Source organism: Phalaenopsis equestris, unplaced genomic scaffold (genome assembly GCF_001263595.1).
Source record: "Phalaenopsis equestris unplaced genomic scaffold, ASM126359v1 Scaffold234153, whole genome shotgun sequence".
Lineage (NCBI taxonomy): Eukaryota > Viridiplantae > Streptophyta > Magnoliopsida > Asparagales > Orchidaceae > Phalaenopsis > Phalaenopsis equestris.
The window spans coordinates 72,721-80,464 of NW_018252076.1; the positions used below are offsets into that span (position 1 = coordinate 72,721).

Sequence of the window (7,744 nt, forward strand, 5' to 3'; positions counted from 1 at the left end):
TTTGTCCGTCACAGGAGCTACACCAACCCTATCACGGATATATTCATTTCGCATTTTGTCTCTAAGTGCAAAGCCACTCATCCACCTAATCATTCTCATCTCGACAACACTTGACTTATTATTATGCTTCTCTTTTAAAGGCCAACATTCAGCGCCATAGAGCATTGCAGGTCTCACCACCGTCTTATAAAATTTTCCTTTCAGCCTTAGCGGCACCTTTCTATCACACTAAAGGCCCGAAACATTCGTCCACTTCAACCAACCAACATGAATTCTACTATTAGCAGTGCCAACTTTTTGGAGTGGAAGCTACAGAGGAAGAGTGGGTTCACCCTATGAAACCCATTATTTAAAGCTACTACTACTAAAATTACAATCGATGTATTCAGTTTTAGTTTTACTCAAATGAAGGCCTGAAATTTGAAAACTTATGTATCCCATGAGGAATGGAGAACTGGAAGTAGGAGTCAGGAACCTTCTACTAGTAGAGATGTTCCCTCTACAAGTTATGACCCTCCTCCTCCTTCTAGCTCCCCTACCTTAGCAGATTTGATGAATGAGTTGACCTTGCAGCGGAAGAGCATAGATTTGATAAATGAGAGGATTGGAGGTTTAGAACACCGATATGATTATGATAGTGAGTACTTGCAGAGGCATTCTGATTTTGAGATAGCCTATTATGATGCTCAGGCCCGACACTACACAGGAGAGCCTGATGTTACATTTCCTGAATGCCCTATACATATCTTTAATGACTTGAATGTTAAGTCATTTCAACATCTCTTCTCAAGAACTCTCCAAAGGATATCTCTTGGAACCGTATCGTAAGCTTTTTCAAAATCAATAAAAATCAAATGTAGATTCTCCTTATTATCTCTGAACTTCTCAATAAATGTATGGCTTCCACAATAGACCTGCCCGACAAAAATCCAAATTGATTATGAGAAATTTTTATAATACGTCTTAACCTATGTTCAATTACCCTCTCCCATAATTTTAAAGTATGACACATCAACTTAATTCCTCTATAATTTGCACACTCTTGTGCATCCCCTTTATTATTAAAAATGAGGACCAAAATACTCTTCCTCAGACATCTTTTTGGTTTTTAAATTAATATTAAAGAGTTTAGTAAAAGAAGAAATGCACCAACACCCTTGGTTCTCTTTGAAGCATCCTCAACTTCTTTTTTACTAATGCGACGGTAAAAATGAAACGTTTTATGATTATTAACGATATTAAGATCACTAAGGTCAATCGTATTTTGAGAAACTTCATTAAAAGTTTATCAAAATAACTCACCCACCTATGCTGAATATCTTTTTCTAAGAAAAACACTTTTTGCTTTTCATCTTTAATACACTTTACTTGAGTTATATCTTTACTTTTCTTTTCTCTTTGTTTGGCTAGCTTATACATACATTTTTCACCCTCCTTAGTATCCATTCTATTATAAAGATCATTTAAAGCAGAATTTTTTGCGTCACATATTGTTCTTTTATATTAAAAACAAAATTTTTTGCGTCACATATTGTTCTTTTAGACTTCCTGCAGGCTATGGGCCGTTTGATATTTTTCCTAGTTCTCTAAGCTTTTACATTTAAACCAATTTTTATGACATAACTTCTTATATTTTATCTTTTCTTGCACATTATTATTCTACCACTAATTATTTTTATTTGCAGAAATTTTTTCTAAGAAAATTTTTCTTTAGATTCTCCAAGTACATTATTTGCTACTTGTTTAATAGTATTTGTTACTTTATCCCACATAGTTTTGCTTCATCATGAACATCCTAAATTTTAGAATCTTAAAATTTTTCTTTTGATTCTCCAAGTACATTAATTGCTACTTGTTTAATAGTATTGTTACTTTATCCCACATAGCTTTGCTTCATCATGAACATCCTAAATTTTAGAATCTTGAATTTTACTCATAAAAATAATTTTATTTATGTCTTTTAGGTTTCCCCATCTGATTTTACGATGATGAGTCCTAGTATTCTTTATTTTACAACACTTCATCTTAAAATCTAGAACTAATAGACGATGTTGGGTACTTAAATTCTCGCTTGGAATTACCTTACAATCTTTACAATCTTGACGATCTTTTCTTCTCATAAGAAAATAATCAATTTGTGTTTTATTAGATCCACTCTTATAAGTAATAAGATGCTCATCTCTTTTCATAACCCCAACAAAACCCCAAACCACCATGAATATTTTTAAAACCTTCTACCACCCTACCGATATGTCGATTTATATCTCCAATAAAAATTCTTTCTTCAAGAGGTATCATTTGTGTTAAGTCTTCTAAGTCATTTCAGAAGCACTTATAATATTTAAAAATTTAGTATCAATGATAATCTTAAGGGCTATAATTCTATCTCTAACTCTATTAATTTTTACAACATTATCTTTCAAACTCTTATCTATTATTGCACCTATACCATTTCTAGCGCGACTCTTACCAGAATACCAAAATTTATAATCTAAGTTATCAATCTCCTTAGCCTTTTCTCTTTCTTGAATACATAAGATTTTAATCTTCCTATGACTCATAATATCAACTAATTCCATTAATTTACCATTGAGAGTACATATATTCCAAGATCCTACTCTAATATTAATTTCATTAGTTTTATGAACGAACTTCTTTACCCATATCCGTTCGTAGTGGGAACCTTTGCTTATTTGACACTACACTCGGGCGTCGGTGTAGCGGCCCTTGCCCGACGACGCCATCGAGGTCGCCAACGACGAGATTTTCCCAAGGCTACAGGACAAATTCTTCAGAAGGGCGCTGGCGGCGCCATCGAGGCCGCCGACGGCGGGATCGACGGTTGTGTGGCATGGTGAAAGGTAATAGATTTTTTTTCGACAAGTTTTACGTTGGCTGTCGACTATCTAACGTAACTCTCCACTTTTCACATCCGGGCTTGGGACCAGCAATGACAGTGTCTGGCAGAGACCCAAATATCGATTTCCTATGCACTTTTTGGCCCCATGATGAGAGCCCACGCCATGTGCCTAAAATTTTAGAATCCTGCGCCATGGTGCGATCAAGCCCTTGACTTGACGAGACTTACAGTGACCCCGCCACCAACAGGCCATGGCTTGCGCGCGCGCGCGCTTATACACACACACACAACTCTTCTGGTTAACGACAATATTGGAACATGAAAAGTGATTTTTCCATTAATTATGCCATTGCATATGATTTCCTTGATAACTCTCTATTGGTCGTAACAATGGAAATGAAGTCATATGTGATGGTGCAGAAATATGGACAATAAGTTAGGTTAAAACTAGGATTCTTACCTATAGAGGCTAGGGAACAACAACAAAGGTTTGGGGCTCGTCAAGTTTTGGTGCAATATCAATCACATGATCTCTTGTGCATGCTATGGCTCAACTCATCTTCATGCACATAATTGGGCCCCTAAGTTTAATTACATCAACTCTCCCAGACTCAAGCTCATAAGGAGGTGAAGGTTGTAATATTGATGGAGTTGGGACGGGAGTGACTTGTGGAGAAGTGAATGGATCCTTTTCATTTCCTCAAAGCATTATTCTACCTAGTTCAACATATAATAATAGTTTAATGTAATAGTCTTACGCTGGTTAAAAGAGGTAGTAGAATATGAGACGTTATGAGAGAGAAAAATCAAAGTGTATTAGCCTAAAGGAGGATTATATCAAGGATAAGACTACACATGATTGTCATTATATGATCTATAACAATACAACAACAACGACAACAACAAAAACATCAAGCCTTTATCCCACTAAGTGAGGTCGTCTACATGAATTAAGTGTCATTTTTTCTTTTAATTTTAATAAATTAAAATCATTTTTTATATATTATGCCCAAGTTTTTTTAGATTTACCTTTGCCTTTCTTAATATAAGTTAAATCTAAAACATCTACTCTTTTAATATTCAATTGTCTATTAGTGATAGATAAGCAACTTGAACGTCATTGTAGTTGAAGTATTACTTTTTATTAAATCTTAGTTTGTAGTACTCTATTTCTCCCTATGGGATTGATATCTAGGACTCCATTAGAGCCCTATATTACTTGAGTGATACATATACTTGCATTGACAATTCGACTTTAACATTATTGAATGTTATATCTATACATCTTTATTAAATCAAACATATATATATAAAGTCGCAGTCAGGTTTTTGGCATTTTTGCTGGAATTTAAATCTTCTAGTTGCGTCATCAAATTCTTGTAATTGTTAACTTACAAAATAAGTCGGTCAATATTCTCACTGAAGATGTTCATCTTGGCAAGATTTGGAACTCTTCCTCTAGATTTTTCTCACTATAGCCACCACTAAAATTATATTCCATATATTCAGTTTTAGTTCTACGTAAATGAAGGCTTTTAGATTCCAATTTAGACCTCCGTAATTGAAGTTATTTCTGAACTCTTTTTCTAGTTTTCTTATTCCATAGCTCCTTTCTAGCATCCTTTATGCAACCAATATATATGAAGGTAGCTTCACCCTTATGCCCATTCATATTAAATGAAGATATATATATATATATATACATATATATTAAAAGGAAAAAAAAGCATTCAGCTTAGCACTCTTAATTCAGGAAAGTATAAAGGTTTGTTAAAGCAGAAAAAAAGCCAAATTAATTTAAAATATCAACAGGTTGAAACAAAGACGGCACAGTCAAAAACACAAATACGCTAAAAACTAACTATAGCCTATGACTATAATTGGCTAACAGTTTTCACATCTTTTCTTCTTTCTTTACTTCTCTAGCCTTCTTTCGCTTGGCACCAATCTGCCTAGCATTAATTCTCTCCACCTGAAGCTTCTTGTAAGCCTTAAATGCCTTCATCACCTAAGTAACCTTCACCAACTCAACTGAAGGCTTCCTGTGTTATCATCAACAAAAAACATACACCAAGGTGCATACTCCTGTAAATGTCTAGTGAGAGCATCTATAACTATAGCAACAAAATATGGGCTTAAAACCAATCCCTAATGTAATCCCAACTGAAATAGGAAAATACTTGGTCAATCCTCCTTCTGTTCGAACAGAAGTAACACCTCTAGTATATATATCTTTAATGAATTGAATATAAGTCATATCAACACCTTTCTTCTCCAGAACTCTCGAAAGGACTTTCTAAATTAATAATAATCATATGTAGATCCTCCTTATTCTTTCTGGACTTTTCTATCAAACCTTTCAATAAATGTATTAAATGTATAGCTTCCGTAGTAGATCAGCTCGACATAAATCCAAATTGATTATGAGAAATCTTTGTAACACGTCTTAACCTTTGTTCAATTACCCTCTCCCATAATTTTAAAGTATGACATATCAACTTAATTCCTTTATAATTTGCACATTCTTGTGCGTATCTTTATTCCTAAAAATGACTATCAATATACACTTCCTCCATATCCTATCAGGAAGGTTTAAATTGGAAATGACAAATTTACTAGGAAATTCACAGAAAGTCAATTGAAATCACTGTCACTAATTTCAATTGTTGATATGTAATCAAAATTAAATTTCTAAACTATTATCAAATCAAATATGTAAATTTTTATGTGAACAATCACCCTTCCCACTACAATGAAGCTATGGTAAAATGAGATGTGATAAATGTTCATAATATGTATTATGCCAAAAAGGAGCAATTTTAATTCTCTACCCGGATACAGTGCATAGAAAATCATTGACTAATCTCAGTGTTTGGTCCCTAAATCTTTGGCTAGGCTAGGAGGATACTGACTCCCAGTCCAGAGCTCCCACTTCCCTTCACCTGAAGGCTAGCTCTCGCTTCATTTTTTTAAACAATAAGACCGAATTGAAGATTTTAGTCCGTCACCCTAAACGTTCTCCTATTCTACACCCAACAAAGAATATTTTCCTATTTATTTGCACTTAATTCCATGAACAATGTTCTCATCCATTGAATCAAATGTGATCCTCACTCTGTTGTAAAACTCATACTCGATTTCCTGGATCATATGTTTCGCAACTCATTTTAAAAATTCAATTGGCCATATCGAAAAGTAAAATAAGTTTGAAGTTAAAAAATCATCACATTTTATTTTACAATTTAATATTGGCACATTCATATTATCTCTTCATTTCACCATATTTCAGAGTAGGGAGAAAGATATAGGGAACTACTCAGACTTCATGAGAAATAAATAACAAAACAAAAATTTCATATATAAAAGAAAGTTCATACAACACTAATAAACAAACAATACTTATCTAAAAACTTTTTCTCAAAGTAAATCATTTGTAGCCTTTCCTTAGAAATGCAGGAAGAAGATATCCCTCACTTTTATCCTTCTCCAACACTCTTACAAAAAGTTTCACACTAAATCTCACCATAAAAACTCTAAAATATGAAAATAAAATCACTAATTGACTTCAATATGGAAGTGGAATGGAATGATGTGGTGCGAAAAATGAAAGTAGAGAAGTGAAAAACATAGAGGAGCCCATTTTATGATGAAATTCGGCCCTAAATAGAGCCCAAGGTCGGTTCTCCAAGTTGTACCTCCAAAAACTCTTCAAAAAGTCATCCAAATAGATTGAACCTTCTAGAAATGGGGTCTGCACCACCTTTGGCGCCATTGGCGCTGGTCTTGCGCTGAGTAAAAAATCTCTGCATTAATTTGTTATGCGTCGTCGGCGCTTCCCTCGGCACTGCCGACACTGAGCATTTCTTCAAAAATGTCATTTTGACTCCAAATTTCATCCTTTTTGCTTTCTTTTTGCTTTAAGCCCTAAAAAAATAACCTGCAAGAAAATATCAAATTACCTTCCATTAAAGATCAATAAAATCAAAAATAGGTATAAAATATGGGTCTAGAAATGCATATATTTTTGGAGTATCAGTAGTCACCCTTCACCTAGGTCACCGTAGCAAGTTCCTCAGGTGCAGAATCCTCATCCTTAAATTTGCGAGCACGCTAAGGGAAGTTTACCAGCTTTTCCTTGTATGTCTTCAGCCTCTGAACATTGTCTTGGAGATCTTCCAGCGGACGATTCTTACTACGATGATCCACTGCAATGCCAATTGTGGGAGTAAGCTTCTTTAGAATTCCTACAGTGTTGAGCTCCTCAAGCGTGAACCTCTACCAGTTCTAGATTTCATATTATATTTAAGAGTTGGGCATTGTACTATTGGTTGAAGGGGGCCAGATGTCGGGTGGGGAAAGATCTTCACCACCTTCTTTTGTCTAGCAATACGTCTTCTAGTCTTACAAGCAGGCTGATTGAACCATGTCCTAACATATCTCTGCCAATGCTTTTTGAAGTGGCCATTAGGCACTACATTGTTGTGTTTCACCATGATAACAGCTTTAGGCTGAAACCCTTGGGATGGAAAAAAAAGATTTTCACATAATCAAAGTGGCCCTCGCTCCGTCGCCCGTCCGACCCCCTCGCCTTGCCCTCATCCTTCTGTCCGTTCGTCGCCTTTGCCTCTTGGCCACAATTCATAATTTGTTGCTTTATATATATATATATATATTATATAATAAAAGAGCAACTCATGGCTCCATACATGTTAATATAAAAATAGGTTACAAAAAATAGGGAGGCAAAAAGGATCCCCACTAAAAACAAAAGAAAAACATGAAGTCCTAGGGGTTCATTTTTCCTCATTACAACTCCACACCACAAAGCAAAAGAAAATGAGAAAACCAAAATACAATGACATAATGAGTAGAATTCATAAACAG

At 34.8% G+C, this 7,744-nt stretch overlaps 1 pseudogene; it reads right to left on the bottom strand.

The window, feature by feature from the left end:
• Positions 1-4,754: 4,754 nt before the first annotated feature.
• LOC110038846 lies at positions 4,755-7,363 on the bottom strand (annotated as a pseudogene).
• Positions 7,364-7,744: the final 381 nt, after the last annotated feature.